Consider the following 19,601-nt stretch of genomic DNA (forward strand, 5'->3'; position numbering starts at 1 on the left):
AAAACCAAAGATGACAAAAGTGCTTTACAAGGACAAAATGAAAAAGCAAAAAAGTTTTCCAAATCGTAATAAATTTTTGGAATAAATCATTTAAAAGCGATTATTCAAAAGCCTTTTGAAAGAAATGACTTTTCAGAAGAGATTTGAAAGAAGACAATGATTTTTGCAAGACTGAGTTCATTGTTTTGACCTCAACTCTGTTGGGTCACTTTCACAGCCAAGGAACCCATTCTGACTCGGTGGGGTAACAAGCAATCAAGAAAATTAAGTTGAGCTTTTTCCTCCTCCTCATTCCTGAAAAGCTGACTCTGGGGATGGAGGGTTTTTCAGCTGACGGCAGCATGGCAGAGCTGTTTGATTCAGCTGCAGCAGCCTGTCAGCCAGCAAGACTTTCCTCAGACCTTTTTTGAATAATTGAACTCCCCCCGGCCCTGAAAGCTCCACAGCAGTCACATTGACTATTTTAGGGAGCAGGTACTGTGGCAAATGCTCTGTGCTGAAGTGTGACTCAGGATACCTTTTTGTTGAAGGGTGCCATGCTTGGTCTAGTATTCCTTTATTAGTTTTGATATGGTGTGATGGCTTCTCAGATTGTATATTAGTGGTGGAAATCCACTGCTGCGCTGAAATGCAGCTCTTTTCCATTTCAAGTCAGAAGGCGTTGAAACTTTTAAGAATGTGTGCTTACATTCAATATCTTTGATAATTCGTCTTTGCAATTAAATTAGAATTTCATTATACTTTCATAGTGTGGATATTTCCTTCTCTCTAAGTTATACATCTCATTGGGGAGTCAGCTGGCGGTAAGGGATTGGGTAAAAGACTTTCTATTTTTAGAGGAAATGGTCCAAAGACACACATGCAAACATTAAGGATGTATTTGATCAAGTGTCCAAGCAGCAGAGTCCAGGCCTGTAGAGAATCGCAGGGCAATGGGGAGGCAGCACAAAGAGAAACTGGTGGGATAAAAGAACCAGAGCAAAATGGGAAATTCAATTTCCTCAAACCCCTATGAGCAATTATCATAATTACATAGTGTAGTGGGAGAAGCAAAGGGGGGTGGTGTTGTAATGTCAGGGAAGCGAAGCAGAAAGGAGAAGAACCTCGCTGAGAGAAATTGTTCGTAGTCGGGCTGGTGGGAGGATAAGGATGGAGGAGAAAGGAAGGTGACGGAAAGGTTGAAGTCTTTTAAGGGCCGATGTAAATGTTAAAAGGTGTTATGCACCAGCTCTCTTGTGTCTACAGCCGTCTATTTTCAGTTTGCAGTTTGACTGAACACCTTTCCTTTCCTGTGCTTTCTACTCCCTCATCAAATCCCTTTTTTCCCTCGTTCCCCACTGTGTCCAACAGTGACTGGGACACATTTAAAAGAAGCTCATATTCATAGAAACTAATTGAAATAAAATTGGCGTTTTCATCAACGGGCCTTGTGACGAAGGCCATGTGCCAAAAAATATGTCTTTTACCTGCATCATCAGTTTACCTGTTCTTACAGCTTCTTACTTCTATCAAAGAGGTTATTTATATCTCAGAAATTTAAATTCCCACAGAATAACTTTTTTTGGACCCATATCTGGGGTTTCTGTCATTGGCTGAATATGGATGTTGTAGTAATTGTAACACATTGATCATTGGCTATTATCCATGTTGACTTAGGATGTGTGCGACAGTAGATGGAGATTTAAAGGAATAATTTAACATCCTGGGAAGTACACTTTAACATCGGTCTCGTCTGTTTTATGTATGGAAATTTAGTCAAGATGGGATTAGTCTAGTTTTAGGAGTGGAGACAGCCAGCCTGGCGCTGTCTGAAGTGAAAAAATACACTTATAACTCAAAGGCTGTCTAATCTATGCAATGTATCACTTTGACCGTCTTAGAACATCTTGCCAAAAGGGCTATGGTTGAAAATTAGCAACAACATTTTCAGAAATCTTGATGTGTGTTGTCTTCATAAATGAATGAATAAAAATTAAAAAATTAATGTCAGAGACTATTCATATTGAAAGTCTCCTTAGCTTTAGCTGTTTTCCCATGCATCCAGTCTTTATGCTAAGCTAGGCTAACCACATATTGAGTCCAGCTCCGTACATAACTCACAGACATGAGAATGGTCGTTCTTGTCTCAGTATCAGAAGGAAAACAAATACCATATTTCCTCAAATAGTGGCCAGGGCCTTAATTAAGTACCCTACAGAGTGTGCCATGCCTTTATTAGAAGCAGGCTTATATTAGAGATAAGACTTTATTTCTAATTCCCTCTGTTTGATAAAGTGTTAAATTGCTGTGTTAAATTTGTGTTACTGCAGTACCAGTAATCCCCTTACTCCAACATGTGGAACAATAATTCTAGCACTTGAGTTTTACCTGGAACCTTTTGGCAGTGTTTCACCTAGTTGTAGCATGCCATGGATCTATGAATACACAACAGGATATAAGGAGAGCGATTTATTTTGGCTTTGAAACCAGTTTGATATAGCAGCCAAACTGTGTTATTACAATGTCATGGGATGCTATTGGGCCTGTAGAGGAACAAACTTGAAGCCAGAGGGCTAGACTTGAAGTTAGCCATCTTGGACATTGGAAATCTCTATTGAGCATGCTCCATGGCGCATAACCCATAGAGCGTGTGCAGTATGTTTTCAGAAAAAGTTGCTTTTTTTTGGCTTCATGTGCCACTGGACAACTTTCAAAGGAATGAACATAAATGTATTCAGTTCTATTTACATGTTCATGTAGCATGCCAGTAGCATGCTCATGGATGTATGCTCACCGGTGTAGCCAGTAGTGTCGCTGCCATTATTATTATTAAAATATGCACAGTTATCCCCGTAAACCACATCGCCTTTCCTCCCTCACTGTGACAATTGGCTAGAGGGCTACGCATGTACTCATAGAACTAGAGTTACATCCTGGTAACTACTATTTATGCTTAATTGGCATGCACATTATATAACAGGCACAAGGAGTTTATGCACCCTTATTTCTAAAAAAGGACTATTCCCTTTAAAGCCCCACATTGTCCAAACAATCAAAATAAATATTTTTCGGAAGTGCAATAAGTCAGCTGTTGTGAGTTACAGGCTCCTGTTGCAGCACAACTTCATGATTTGGGTGACAAGACTCCAGGATTTCATTTAAAAAAATGAGTATATATATATATACACACAATCAAATGTATGTACAGCATACAAACACGCATACAGTGAACAAAACAAGAAACACTGCAACGTTACAGTACAATATGTGTTCAGGTTTGCAGGCATTCTCTCTGAATTCACTCATTTATTCTCATGCACCTCCACACACACACATCTACACACTCAATATGCAAGCACCTTCATCTCTTTCATTTTCTCTTTCTCTCCATATAAACCCATAAAGCATTCAACCTGCACACATATCACGCACCATTGCATCACAGTTTCATAGCCCGTCCCCAGCCCCCCTAATTTGATTCATTCATTTTCTCCCAGCTCATTTCTTCCCTCCCTTTCTCAGTTTGCCTCTGCCATGCATATTAATAACGCACAGATAAAAAATACGCTTGATTAAAATCACACCCAACCCAGCCACCTGAACACTCATCCCAGTGCGCAAACAAAACAATGACGGCTCTTTCTCCGGGGCAGGTGGCAGGAAACGAGAACATCCATAATGGATTTCATATACTTCATCATTAAGAGTCTCTTTGTGTGTACACACAATTCACTTCTCACCTATTTGTTTGCAGGGAAGGGAGACAGAGTTGATTACCCAACTGAGCCAGCGCCACTGCGAGACAGTGTCCTGGCTGCGAGTCAAATGAGATGTGATTCCTCTCAGCACTGTATTTTTCACCCCAAGCTTTTTCTTTTGTTTACTTGTAAATAGCAGGCGTTTACTGACTGAGCCGCCGACGCTATCATTTGTCAGGACTTACAGGTTGTCGTGCAGTCGGCTGCATCCGAAATGATTTTTCATGTGTGGCAAAGATGAATTATTTGTTATCTCAGAGCAGCGTCTGCCCTCTGGTGAAGATATCCATATTGATATAATGAAACAGTAGCTACAGAGAGGTCTGAACATATAACAGTGTCCGCTGGTGGTTCTGCACTATATACCTTAAACTAGTGTATAGTACAGAACGAGCATTACAGATTCATCAGTGAGGCGAAGAGACTGTGGAGGGTCAGAGCGGAGAGCCTGCTGCGATCTGGTCTGATAAGTAGAAGCAGAAGAAAATGGGAATCATTCCTATTGTTGAATCACGTCAACAACAAACATCTGGGGAGGACACCGGCAGTGAAAATCAGGGATATAGCACAACATACTATAATTGAAAAACGGAATGATTAGCACAACAGAATGTACGTTTTAAGAACTGCGCTATTATAATTAGACTGATTGTTACTTGGCTTTTAATTATTTATAGGGAAAATGTATTTATGGAAATATTTCCTCTTCTGGGTTTTATTGTAAATATTTATTATTCTATATGGTTTCAGTCCCACCCAGATTGTTTTATCCAACTTTTTCCCGGCAGCAACAAAGTATAAAAGGCGGCTAGTTGCTTTTAGTAGCTGTTGGTGTCACTATCTCTCTGGGTGTTAAGCCACTAAATGCCACTACTAGAGGGTTATGTGCTGGAAAATGTGGTGCATTGTCCTTATAATGATGACTAATGATGAGTCATTTTATTCACATTGGACAAAAATCATGCAGTATAGATGTCTCTTAAATAGGAACTATGCAGGTGATCCACTTTAAGATAATTGGCATTGCACCTAACAAGGCAATCAAATACATAACAATCAATCAGCATCCAACATTGGAACAAAGGGAGAAGGTGGAAACTAAAAATGTGAGCAGAATCCACTAGACTCACTCATCAAATGTTAATACACATTCTAATAATAAAAAGGCAGACACGGCTTAAAGCAGGATCTTTCAGTGTCTGCATCAGAATATAAAGAAGGGTTGGAACAGGGTACACTCTGGACAGCAGGCAAGAAGCTGTTAATTAAACAGTGAATACTAAGTGTAAGGCCAAAAAAAAATAACAGAAGAACTAATTGTATTCTTGATTTAGGCCATAAGGGTGAGACGTTTCCAGGGAGTATATCCTAAATCATAGAAATTTCTCTACCTCACCATCTATGTGTCTCATTTTCAACACCAATGCATTTTAAATCTTCAATTTTAAATACAAAATTGAAACGCCCATGAATTGTCTCGCCACAGATGACGTGATATGCAAACTTGATGTTCATTTAGTCTTGTTTTCAAACTCCATGAAGTTATCTGAGTGGAATACATTGGCAAAACTAAAGATATATTCCATTATGTGCATGTTATCAGCAACTTGATTATTCTATTTTTTTTCATTATGATAATTAATTAAATTATCAGCAAGCACCATGACTATGCACAATGTGCCAAGTCTACATGGTAATATCTTTTATTAAACAAGTTAGTCTAATTTTAACAGATGGTAAGGCCCTATTCAAAGCAGAATAAGATCAAAGGATGTGCCTTTTATGAATTGCGGATCTAAGTGAATCAGTCGTATGTTACTATCACAGAATCTTCAATTTTTGAACACTCTTTTGTTCTCCTTAGAGAAACCTGGTCAAACTAACACCTGGATATACAGTACAGGGATGACATGCCTGCTGTTGAAGATTCACTTTTAGATATAAGACAAGAGCACAGTTTAAACCTCCTGTTGTCTTACTGCTGACTGTGCAACTTTTGTCTTCATGGGTCAAAATTGACCCGGTCTGGTTTTACTGTGGTTTTACTGTGTGTTCATTCCAACTTATTACCACAGGTTTTACACACATTTTTGTAAATTATGGTCAATAAGCCTCATTTCAATGAAATTATACCTCATTTTTGAGTTTGTTGTCCTCACTGGTCAAAATCAGGGACAACAGGAGGGTTATACACTAAATGTGATAGATACAAATTATACCACCAAAATTACATTTGTGCACTGAAACAGTAAACTTAACTGGGAATTTAATAATTATAATTAGTTATGAATTTAAAAAATAAAAACATAATAATAAACAAAGAACAAAAAAACTTTTAATTTTTAATTTAATTTGAATAAAGAAAAATCATCAAAATGGCACATATTGGACAACATATTCTCTAATACCAATATATCTGTTATAAGTCAATATCAGCTGATAATATTGGCTGACTGATATATCGGTCGGGCTCTAGTCTACAGCCAGGAGTACAAAGACCCAACCAGCATTACATTTCTATTTAGCATGTCATTATGATACAGTTAGGACAATGACATCAATATATTCAATATCTTTCCTGTAGCTAAGGTGTCAAGACATTATTCAGGATTCTCTTTGAACTAATTTGAACAAAACAGGATGTGAAAGCAGACAAGGTTAAATTTTACAACGTCCAGCGACTGTATGTTCTTCTTCAGTGCATCTATCTGTCTCATTGTATGGACCCACAGAGTCTGCTGAGTTTTTACACCCCAAGGCAAGATTTATTCTTGTGGAGCAGTGGTACTCCTGAACTCAACTTTATCACCACCAAATCCCACTGTGTACTCTCGCTGCAACCTTTACTATTTCTGCTTTCCCAATTCAGTCCCCAAAGCTACAGTTTGTTCTTGATGACAAACTTGATCACTAGGTTGAGGTCTGGGGGTTTCTAGCCTCTCTGTCAGATATGGACTGGATTTACTGCAGACTGTAAGAATAACATGTAGGACTGAAGAAATCATGCAGGGCAGCTAGTAGTCGCAAATATGTCTTTGCCTGAAAAGTTGACATTCTTTCTACTTATATTTGTATTCTTCCCTATAAAATCATTTCTTCACACAACAGAATCACTTTACTGTGATGAATACACTGCATTGATTTATTAGAGTTGTATGCCAACCTACCTAAAAAGATGGGGTGTACACTTTCCTTCCCACTGTAACGAATATTTGTATGTTGTTGAAGAAATATAGATTTTTACTCAACTTCCAGTGATACAGTAAGCATTAAAAATCACACACTCACACTCACACATTTCCCAAAATAGAGGCCTTTCTGTGCAGGAGGATTACATTCGAGGCTGTATTGATTTTTTTCTTTTGTTCAACTCAATACTTTCCCAAGATTGTTGCAGTGTTGGAGTGTGTTTGAGACTCTGCTGTTCCGATTCTGTAAAAACCTAAACAGACCTTCTCTGCGATATAATATTGCCTTATAGTAAAAACAAAAATCAAAGTAACTATATCTGTTTCGAAATTGGTCTGGTGAGTGTTAAAAACAAGATTATGCTAAAATCAATGGATGCAAGATAGACTGAGCTCCTGGTTTACCCCTGTATTGGCAGTAAAGAAAGCCTGTATAAAGGCCAGAGGCAAAGGGACCAGCCCATTGGTTAGTGCATATAGAGCTGCAGAGTCAGAATACTACTTTCTTCATGGCCTCCAGATATGAAATCTGAAAACTCTTTATCATTAATCCATAATGATATATAATCAGCTTTCAGCAGACAGTTTGCTGCCGATGGCACACACAAGGTTTTTTCTAAAAAAAAATAGTTCTATTAGGTCATTTGCTGATAATGCTGTACATTGCAAAAGTATACTGCGTGTATTTTAATTTGTTTTATTACATCTTGCATGGTTAACAGCATTTGTTATAAAGGTGGCTGCAAGGTAAATTCAATCATCACTTTTCCAAGTTGTCTTGGAGTCAAAATAAATGCTTTGCGCCATTTATATGATAATACAAGATTATTTTTGTATTCTTATCCTAAATCTCTTATTTTCTACTGTGAGTTTGCTATTATGAGTACTCAAGTCTTTAAACTGAAACATTTCAATTTGATAAATACCACTTGTTCATGAGTAGGTATGTTTGTGAGATTTGATCATTGGCTTAATTAACATCCCTAAATTGCAACAAAAGGCAAGTTACTCTCACAAAAATGTTACTCAAGAATGAAAAAAGTGGGCTTTCACCTCACCAAAGTCTAACTGTCGGAAATCAATAGATGAAAACATAACAAATGTATCAGTGTCAGTAGTGGTATTGTGGGACCTGAAATAATTAGAAAATATTAATACAGCTGTCAACAGAGCAGTGCTGTTGAATTTGTGAGACAAATGAAGAGGGCATGCGTTAATATAAAATTAGATAATAAAAACAATAAAGTAAAGCAGTCCATGACTTAGATGGTCAAGGGGATCACAGACAGGGGTTAAATTGGGGATTTTGTTAAGTGGGGATGGCTCTGGTTAAAGGGTTGCCATGGGTTCACACGTGTGTACATAGACTTTAAAATCTGATATCATTTGATGAATTGTAAATAAAATATGACTAGGTACAACCCTTTGCTCTAAACACTAAGCACTAATAAAAGTAATTCTTTATACTTTTATTGATATCTTACTATCAGGGTCAAAGTTGAGACAAACACAACAAACAACAGGTAAAATAATAACTTTAGCATTTAAAAATGTGTAGCTGAGATATCAAAGCAAAAATACATACATAATACATTACATAAGAGAAGAACATATCATTAATGAAAAAAACAGTACATTTTAAGTTATGTTTTGATTTGAGTTTTTTACTGTTTTATTTTTCTAATTGTCATGTTCTGGCTTAATAGCTCGCTTGATGCTAACATGAAGCTGTTAGCTAGTTGAGACTGCTAACATGAAGCTGTTAGCTAGTTGATGCTGCTAACATGAAGCTGTTAGCTAGTTGAGACTGCTAATATGAAGCTGTTAGCTAGTTGAGACTGCTAACATGAAGCTGTTAGCTAGTTGATGCTGCTAACATGAAGCTGTTAGCTAGTTGAGACTGCTAATATGAAGCTGTTAGCTAGTTGAGACTGCTAACATGAAGCTGTTAGCTAGTTGAGACTGCTAACATGAAGCTGTTAGCTACCTTAAACTGAAACTGAGATGAGTTGCGTTCAGAGAAAACAGACAGTAATCTTATATGACAACGTGTTAACTGAATACACCAGGCATGTCCGTGTTTTATTTCTGTCCCTGTTCGTAAAACTGAACATTTATTAACAGATATTCTCAGTAAACGAGACATTGTGCTGCATGTAAACTGGGCTGTTTTTAGCCCTTTTTTTCAGTAGTCTCAAAGTCTCAGTAAACTGGCAAGATTTTACTTCAAGTATTTTTCATACAGAATAAGGCAGTATAATTCTTAAGATCGAGTGTTTTTCCCACTGCGTTGGAAAAGTCTCCCACAACAGATCAGACAACTTGTGAATTTTGTTCAAACCTAAAATAAAATTCAGAATAAGAAATTCTCTTAAATCAGTTGATAGTTAAGTTGAGTTAAATCTGTTTATATGAGCGGTCCTTGCATGAGGCCAATTCATATTTACAGGAAATATATTTTGAACGGTGCAACAGAGTCTGTTAAATTAACCATGGATAAATTAAAACTCCATAAAGGTAATGCAGCATGCTCTTATTAACTTTAAATTGGCAATTCATGCCAGTAAAAGAAAATTAATTCTGTTCTATAGTCATTTGCATATCTCCACTGTGACAGGGTCAGAGAATATAAATATATTGACATCTGGCTCTATGAGAAATGCACATTTAAATATCTTAAGAGAACCTGCACAAGAAGCTTTTTGAAGCAGTTTTTCTCTCAGTTTATATTTTTTAGACATTGCTTAAGATATGTTGCTGCCCCCACATTTAGAATCTCTGTCATTGGGCTCTAAGGTTGATTACTGGAGATAATTACACTCACTGTTGCGTGCAAATGTAATAACCATTGGTATTATAAAAGACCTAATGTCTGAAAATTGCCATCTTATATCTATCTCATTTATGCTCCTCTATACTGGACTCAGTTGATGCTTCATGAACACTATACCGGACTTGATTTAGGAAAGTCTAAACTTCAGCCTATTCTTAATAACAACCCCCGTCTGCCTGTTGCTGAGCCTCCATTCTCTCTTTTTTATTCTCTATGTGTTAAATCACATCAAGTCAATTTTATTTCTATAGAGCCAAAATACAACAGAACTTACCTCAGGGGCACGTTTCACACATAACCGGGGCCATTGCTACGAAGCAAGTTAAACATACTCCGAATATCTTTTCATTAGCTGGTTTCACTGAGCCTAACTTTGTCTGTACAGATAACCAGTACTACAAAGCTGATTATCAACTAGTTCAGTTAACTCTGGGTTTTCCTATTCAGCTACAGGCACGTTCATGTGAGAGAGGCAGGGTTGTTAATTATGAGCAGCATAATCAAAATCATGAATGAAGAACTTTGTATGATATGAGATGAAATGGTGATATGAGATGTCAGCTATGGCTTAAAATAATTGTAGGCAATATTACATATGACTTAAGTATAGAGTGAATATTTCCTCTTATTTAATTGGTTGATGATAAACCATTCTGAATATGTAACATAAAAATAAAATAATGTCAGATTGTTTCTGCTAGTGAAGCAAAGAGTGGAAAAGTATGACTGATGATGTCCACCTGACGGATGTTGCATTTATAATCACGGGAGCCAATTAAGAGTATGTGGATTCTTTTTCTAATAAAAGAGAGTCTTTCATTTTTGGTTCCAGTTATCATCTCACAGTTGTGTCATGTTATTCTGACTGCAGTGATAGAGTCAGAATGTAAATCATCCACACTATCAGCTATCAGCTATTCACTCCTGGGACGAAATAAACTTTGCGCAATTAAGATTCAGCTAAAATAATGATGTGTTTAGTGTTGTTAATCATCTATGAGCGTGGTAGAAATTTTGTTTTAAAACCAAGCCTGGAGCAAAACAATGTTTCTACTAGCCCATGAAAATATATTGCTTTTTTTTACTTGTCACTTTATTTTAAATTCAGGATTTTTGTCTATGTTGGGATCCTATAGGAATAATGACCTTTCTTCCAGTGATCTATTGATTTGACTGGTCAGTGGCCGGAGTGTTGATAGATTGTGATCTGATCCTCTGAAGCTAACCTGTTCCAGAGCAGGTTAACTGTTCAGCATAAGTTACCATGGTTATGTATCCCGACTAGAAGTGAACTACTTTCGTAACCCTGAAAACCCGGCCATCTGCCTTAGCCGGTTGGGTTGAGAGAGAAAGATGGAGGGGGAGAAGGGGGAGAAAGAAATAGGGAAGCACAGTAACAACAATAATAACAATAACAACAATAATTATAATAGAAAATTAGAGAGTATAGTAACAATAGTGGTAGCAGTGTGCAAAAATAACTTATAACAATAGCAGCAGCAGTGGGCGTTATGGCCGGACCACAGTGACAGCAGGTGGTCTGCAGCCAAAGGTCTCCTGCGAGACTAGAAAGCAAAAAACTAGGGCTAAGATGCCAAGTTAGTAATTAATTGTACATGTATGTGTACAGATGGAGAGGGGGAGGAGGAGGAGGAGGAGGAGAGAGGAATTTAGTGTATCCTTGGAAGTCCCCTAGCAGTCTAGGCCCATAGCAGCATAACTAGGGGGTGCTCCAAGGCAAGCTTGAGCCAGCCCTGATTATAAACCTTATCAAATAGAAAAGTTTTAAGCCTACTCCTGAATGCAAAGAGGGTGTCTGCCTCCTGGGCCCAAACTGGAAGATGGTTCCACAAGAGAGGAGCCTGATAGCTGAAGGGTTCCCAATCTACCCAATCTACAGCACTATTAGATAGACCTCTAGTTGAAGACATTATTGTCTAATGGCGTGTAGTCCAGTAATAGGAATTCAAAAGTTATTAAGTGATGATGTGATAAAGTAGGGGTTTTGCGGAAAGACTACTAAGTGTTCAATTTCGATTCCATACCTGTGTCAGAACAAGGTCAAGAGTGAAGTTGAGACAGTGAGTGGGTTTATTTACACTCTGAGAGAGAGATAAAAGATAAAGTGCTAAAGCTGTCATTATCAACGTTCATGTGAGTATTAAAAGTCAACTACTATAATTACTTTTTCTGTACTTAGGACTAAGTTTGAGAAAAAAACTTTGAGAATTCAGGCCCCAGGGATACATTTTACTATGGTGGCTGGGGACACTAACTTGTCTCACTATTGAGCTGCCAATAGTCAGTTGGTTTAGAACCTGTTAGAAACTGGTTGGTAGTGAGCTGTGGGCTTCTGCTTAGGGTTACGCTTCTTTGAACAGTCACCCAGCCACCCTGGTTTCATGGTTGCTTGGGAACTACTAGGAGCTACGTTGGGTGGGCCCACACCGCCTATAAGTGGCTGGCTAAATACAGTAGCTAATGATTGGTTTCCAATTTACTGAGTCTGGCCTCCAACACTGCAAATAATCAACATTTATGACATATTAGCCATCGCCAACTGCTAAGCTAAATCAGCTAGAATAAATTATTACGTAATATTATTATTATAATTGTTACACATATTATTATTACATATACCACTACATATACAACATACCATATATATTTATTACATATACCATTATCACTGAAGGAGTCAAGAGAGAAAGCAAGAAAGAGCAACTGCTAACTACTAAGCTAAAGCTAGCAGATCTGTATAGCGTGTAACCAACTGTGGGATTAGCGAGAAAGGTGCAGAACTAGTGTAGGTTTAAATGTACAGCAGGTCATTTTCCACAGTATCACAAATAACACTATCAGTAACACAGCCGCTAACCGGAAATGAGCTGCAGCACATCAGGACGTCTGCAGAAAACCTTTATTTGATTTATTTTTTATTGTAACTGCCAACAGGACATCACTATATAACAGCATGTACTGTAGGTTCCTGCAACCCTCCCTGGGTGAATAAAGGTATAACACTGGGTTTATGCTGCAAACTTTTTCCTGTGCCAGCAGTAATCTGCAGATGGTGGCTCGAGGACCAGCATGTATAAATCAGTCGCCACCGAGCAGAATAATGTACCATCTGTTGAATCGCTGTCACCCCCACAGCTTTGTTTGGCTCCCAGCAAACATTTTGACATTGAGTTGTTGATAAGATGGCCTGCTACCAATGTTGAAAATGAAAACTGAGACAACATCTGTAGTCTGCTGCTACATGCATCAGGACCTACATACTGTATCTTTCTGATATCAGCTAAACTTTCTCCAAAACTGGTTTAATATAGCTTTTTTTTATCATGCTATAATATAATTTTAATAAATAGTTGTACTTGATCAAACTGATGAGCTGAATTTGGACACCTCATCATCATCTCTGCCTGTCAAATGATACTCTGTATGCTGAGATTGTTCATGGCATTTTAATGTGATTTTTATCCACACATTCAGTAACAGAAACATCTGGAAGCCTCTGGGTGTGATTTTGCTGGTTCTGTAATCTCATGACACCTCAGCCCTAGTTGGCCAGACTCACATTGTGCACAGATAACTTTGTTACCTGGGCACAGTGCAGTTATAATGACAAAATGAAAGCTGTGAAGACAAGAGGGAAAGCAGTAATAGGGTAGGCTGTTACTTCCCCCACAGTTTTCGGCTCACAGACTGAATGCTGAAGCAATGGACAGCTCTCACTTTTAATCAGACATTTCCAGGATGTATCCTTCCTATAACTGATTATTCAAATGCACAATTCACTTAGTTGTCATTTGTATTATGTGGAAATGATTTCTCCTACACTAATCACTAGAACGTTTCAGAATCATTTGGAGCTGAAAATGGCTAAATCCAAAATTGGTTTACAACTTTAACAGCTAATTTAAAATATTTTTGTGTAACCAGTGGGTCAAATGACTGTGTAATCTCTGCAGTGGAGCTTTTAAGCATTTCTCAGCTCATTGATGCTTAATAGGAAGAATTGTTTGCTATCACATTAGTCTTAAGGCCATACTATTAGCTTGTTGAGGAGTCTAGCCTCTAATGGCGCTTTTCCACTATACAGTTCTAACACTACTCGGCTCGTCTCGACTCGACTCGGTACCAGGAACGACTTTTCCATTACAAAAAAGTACATACTCAACGTGGGCGGGGTCGTCATAGCACGGCTCCGCAAAACTGCCGTGACTTCGTTTTATACGCGACACAAACACATAAAACATGGAGGACATTGAGGCAGTGGTGTACTTGCTGCTGTTTGTGGCTGTTTTTCACACACAAAGCAAGAAAATTCTTGTGTGGGACGGCTCATGACTCTTCCAGCGACAACTCTTCTGACCAATCAGTGGCCGGCAGTCTGTTGACGTCACATTTAGTATCGGCTCGGCTGGCTTGGAACCTCACCAGAGCAGGTACTAAAAAAGTAGCAGGTACCAGGTACTATCTCTAGTGGAAACGCAAAAAAAACCGAGTTGAGTCGAGCCGAGTTGAGTCGTGCTGGAACTGTGTAGTGGAAAAGCGCCATAAGTAGCTAGGGAAAAACAGGCAATTAGTCATGGCATTGACTTAAAGGCACAATATGTAACATTTTCACATTAAAATGTCTAAAAACAACTACGACTTTGTAATATATTTTGTTGAGTTGTGTACTTAGATTATATCAAACCCAGAGAAATCTGTAATTTGAATCAAATTAATACTCTGTTTCATTAGGTTGCTTGGTAGTGGCATCATATACACCAGAAACAGATTTTTTTATCCAGTTCTAAGCCACATTTTTACAATACATTCTTCAGATAATGGTCATTTTTATCTTTTATATTTAAACCAGATGAAGGATTTTAGTCATTGGACTATTATCATAATTATTATTATTATTATAGTATCCAAACGGATAGTCACAAGTTAAACAGATGGTAGGCTAGTCAAATTGGGCAACCGCACAGTCTACACAATATTTAGCCAAAAACGGAACATATTGTGTGTACACAATGCCAAAGCAGGTTAATTGGTTGAATATGAGCCCTTTCCAGTTGAGGATAACTGTATAAAATCCAGACAGACTTCAGCTGCACTGCCAACTTATAGGTTACACTTTGTTTCACACATTATAAGAAACATTACGAGGTGAATGCTTCTTGCTGAGCACAGTTTAACTTATGTAAATGTGCGTGTGTGTAGATAATAGATATGGATTAACATTTATTTGGTTAGGCTTTTAGGAGCCAGTTGGTGTCACTACAAACAACCAGCTGAGAGTCACCAATTAATACGATCACTCGTTAAACCGAAACACTGGACATCCTCTCTCTTCTGAACCGTGTTGGAGAAACACTGATTTTTAACATGGAACTGCTTTATTCAGTGTTTTTACTGAGTTTAATCACTAGGTCCGTTTGTTTTGGAGAAGAGGAGAGCTCCGCTGATAATTTGTCTCCTGGTAGAAATCTCCTAAATGATGAACACTGAAAGAATCCTAACCAGGAGAAGCCAAACAGCAATGGTGAAGACAACAACTCCCATAATTCCACACTACTTGACAACATCAGTAAACTCAGTCTTTTGTTATGGTTTTGATTGAGAGACCCCTGGCAACAGAAAATTACATATGGTGCTTTTAATATTACAGATCACTCTGATTGGTCCAACATAATTTCTGATAGAGCTTGGTTGACTCACAGTGAATGTTTGTCTTCAACATATTTGACAGAACATTCATATTGAATTATATCTCTTTAAGATGGTCTTCATTAAGTGTTGTACATTAATCTGCCACTTTAATAGATGACAGGTTGACATTAAACAATAAAACAGAAGGCAGATCTAATTTTCATGTGTTAGTGTTACATTATGCTGTCATGAGCAAGTAAAGCTTTACATGAACTCATGAGAATGACTCAGACTACTTACATGGATGACGATAACGTTCAGTAGGAAGTAACATTCTGCTGCTGTTCTCTGATCTCTTTTGATCTTCATAGAGGTTTTCTTGTGGAGATGTTGAGGCAATTTCATCTATAGGAAGCTATTACCTTTGAGAGGATATAAACAAACAATCATTTATTTTCTTCACTGCAGAGAAACATAAAAAAAAAAGAATCTGAATATTTTGACTTAAATTATACCTCCGGAAACTGCAACATGCTTGTAAAAACTCTGATAATCACACTTTGAAAGTGCCTGAAAATGACTTGTGAAAACCTCTGAAGACAACAAAGATAGCTGTTAATGCATTTAAGGAGGAAATTGCTTGCATTTTCAGCCTTTCACAGTGCAAATCTACTTTCTAAAGACAACCAGAGAAAAAAAAATATTCCAAAGTCCAAATCAAATGTTGGTCTTGTAAGTGTTGAAAATTGCCCCCCCCCCCCTGTAAATCCAGTCACAGTTGGTGAATATGTTTGCACTCCTGTGGACTGTCTCCATTCTAACTCTCTAATAATGTGTCAAACTACTCTGAGCTTTGATGCACAGCATTCAAACCAAAAGATCATTAGCAGTCAAACTAGGTCTTAAACGCTAAGCCAAAATAACGATTAGTTCTCCAGGAATAATCTGGGAACGACCAGCGCACAGAGTCTCTTTCTTCCTCTTCCTCTTGTTTTCTTTCCATTTGTGTTTTCACAAAGCAAGAGGAGCCGGAGTCTTTGAAAAATGACCTGAGAGTGGAAGGCAGACAGCAGCAAAAGAGAAACGAGGGGGAAGGGTTTTAGCGTCACATGGGTGAACTCAAGGGGGCCGCTGCATTAACGGGGAAAAGGGCTTCAAAGCTCCTGGCGATGCTCAGGGGCCTAGCCAGGAAAAGAGGTGCCGGGGTGCGAGGTAAAAGAAGCGGAAAGAGGAAGAGAAATGAAAGGGAGGCAAAGAGGTGAAGGAAAGGAGAAGATACTCATTGTTCTTCTAGAGGTAGCAGCGAGGTCGGGATTCAGAATTCAAAATTCAGTTTATCCACTTCCCTTCATTCTGCAGGATTCAGAGGTGAAGTTCCTGCACTTCATGCTCTTTATTACAGTTATCATTTCTGACAGCTTTATATAAATAAATGACAATTTCCTATTCTTTCACTGCTGTAACAGCACTGACTCTGCTTATTTTCACATCATGTGCTGGGGAAAAACTCCCTGTAGTTTATTGCTCTGAATTCACAAGACAAATTGGATAGTTAGTTAATTAAAGAGCTGAACGTAATCTTTTAACAGTTTAGGAAATTAGCATACTTTCTCTCCAGGAGTGAAATGTACAAATACAAGAACTACCATACATCACACAATGCTGCATATTGTTATCAGGTCTAATAGAGTACTGTATGACATGGATCTTCATTTATGTAACATACACTTTGGCTGCCATATTTGAAGTATATAATACTGCATATGTCTCCGGTCTCAGCAGCTGTAAGAAGCGTACTGTGTTTCTAAAACTGAGACTTAGTATCAGCAGAATGAAATAAATAACTTTATTATCTCCACTGATTTTGGATAGATTTGGATAATTTCAACATGTCACATACTGAAGCTAAGTGTTATTTAATGTGTGCAGGAAGATGAAATTATGTGCAGAAAAGGGGAGATAAAATCCTGCAGAACTGAGGTTATTAAATACAAAGTGTTTCAGTCATGGACCTTCATCTGGAATCAAATTCTTAATGTGAAGCAACAGTGAGACCTAATCTGACATCAGCCTGTTGATGGAATCATTGTTTCAGGGATTTGAGTTTGGTTCACCTATTTGATTGGATGTTACAGCCAAAAAAAATTGCTGTTTCACATTTGATGCCTGAAAAGAACCATGGCTGAAACCTCGTGTCTGTAATAAACTCATGTTTTCTTCCCTCCTTACTTATCATTTTGGTCACCGTCTTGCACATTTGCAAAGGAGTTAACATATCTACTAAAGACTTTTACTACAGTCACAAATGATTTGCAGCTGCATGTTCATATCAGCAGTCTTTTACATTTGCTAGTCTGCTAAATGCAAACTACAGCTCTGCTTCTTCATTGATCTCTGACGAGGCTCAATATGCATTTTTGCCGGAGGCGGTATCATTTAATTAGGTTGTTAATGGCAGATTGACAGTTCTCCTCATCACTGTTAGACCAACATGAACCCTTCCTTCACCCGATTGGACAAACTCACCACTCACTGGGCTATCATTAGGCTCTGCTTACTGTACGTTCATTAAACTGGAAAGACAGGCAGAAATATAAAGAAATATGGACCAATAATTACATTAATAGGCTGTCTGGTTCTGTTTTGGGGTAACTAATGCACTCAGCCTTTCTACATCCAGGTCTCCAGTATACCTCTGTCCATGAGAGAAGAATAGAAAAGAAGTTTGCAACAGAACTGTAAATCCTCTCCATGTTTTGTGCCATATATATACACAGTATACTTGGTTTCCAATGGCTTTAAAAGCTAGAAGTCAGTGTGATATCTGGGCGCAGTAATGCAGTGCAGCCTACTGATTTGGTTTTGTTCTGTTGTTTTGTCATGAGCGACTGACTGGAGGCTGTTTAAGTGAGCGATGAGGAACAGCGTCTGAACCAACAGGCTTCAGGGTGGTCAGGGTTGGAAAATAGATTCACAAGCATGTACATACACACACACACATATATATATGCATCCACACACAAAGACAAGATACACATGTCTCATACACCAAACACAAAAACGCAACACTCAAAACTCTGCCGTCCTCTCTCAGTCCACCCCCCTCTCTATCTCCCCGTCTTTTATCTCACCCTCTCTCCGTCTCATTTCTTGTCGCACTGCTTCCGGCTGTGTGCAAATTCATTCACTGTGAAAATGGAAGGCAGCTCCACGCTGCACAGTTTCATTTAGTCTTATATTCAGTTAGGCGCAGAGTGCCTGCATGCTGCTCTCACCCACATTTCAGTTGAAATTAAAGATCTCTAATCACTCATGCAAACTGACACAGAAGTAATTCCTTTCAGAGTCAACGTCGCCAGTACTGACTTTCTGGGGACTTTGATTTTGACGGAATCCACCATCACTTCACTTAGGCTCAGACATCATATCCAGTTTGCTTCTGCAGAACTTGTACTGTGATGGACCATGTTACATGTGGAATAACCAGCCAAATTTAAATATGAAACATGAAAATAGGTGTGGTTCTTAGGGATGGATGATATGGCCAAAAAAAGAAATTAAAGGTGCAGTGTAGGATTTTGTGGCACTTAGCCATGAGGTTGCAAAGTTCAATAAACTGAATACCCCTCTTCCCTCTCCGAATGTGCATGGGAATCTATGGTGGCCACAAAAGGCCCTCTCTAGAAGCCAGTATTTAGTTTGTCCACTCTGGGCTACTGTAGAAACATGGCAGTGCAACATGGTAGACTCTGTGAAAGGAGACCCACTCCCTATACAGGTGAAAAGGGCTGATGAACACGTTTGAATGCTGATTTTTGACTTTGTGTAATAAACACAATTTTATCCTGAACAGTATGTAAGGGTTAAATAATTTTTGCAGGAAGACTAACACATATTTGACATTTCAACATAATTTAAATATCATGTTTGCTTGGGTATACTGTATGTGTGTACACAAGACAGTTAAACAAGAATAATAATAGACCTGCACCAACTGCAAGGCTGTCATTGTTATGCATATTCACAGTTTATCCCTTGCACTGCTATTGATTTAACTAAGCATAACATGGATATCCCTTTGTAATAGTCAGTTTCAGTACAGACACAGCAGAAAACATTAATTTAATTGTACCTGCTGTTTATGTTTCTTGAAAGCAGCCTGATATCTGCAGTCTGCTGCTAGCCAGTGTTAGC

At 38.2% G+C, this 19,601-nt stretch overlaps 1 protein-coding gene across 1 annotated transcript in view; it reads left to right on the forward strand.

Moving 5' to 3' along the window:
* Nucleotides 1–19,601, forward strand: part of b3gat2 (beta-1,3-glucuronyltransferase 2 (glucuronosyltransferase S)) — a 51,990-nt gene that overhangs the window by 7,791 nt on the left and 24,598 nt on the right. The window lies entirely within an intron of this gene.

Source organism: Scomber scombrus, chromosome 12, assembly GCF_963691925.1.
Source record: "Scomber scombrus chromosome 12, fScoSco1.1, whole genome shotgun sequence".
NCBI classification, from domain to species: domain Eukaryota; kingdom Metazoa; phylum Chordata; class Actinopteri; order Scombriformes; family Scombridae; genus Scomber; species Scomber scombrus.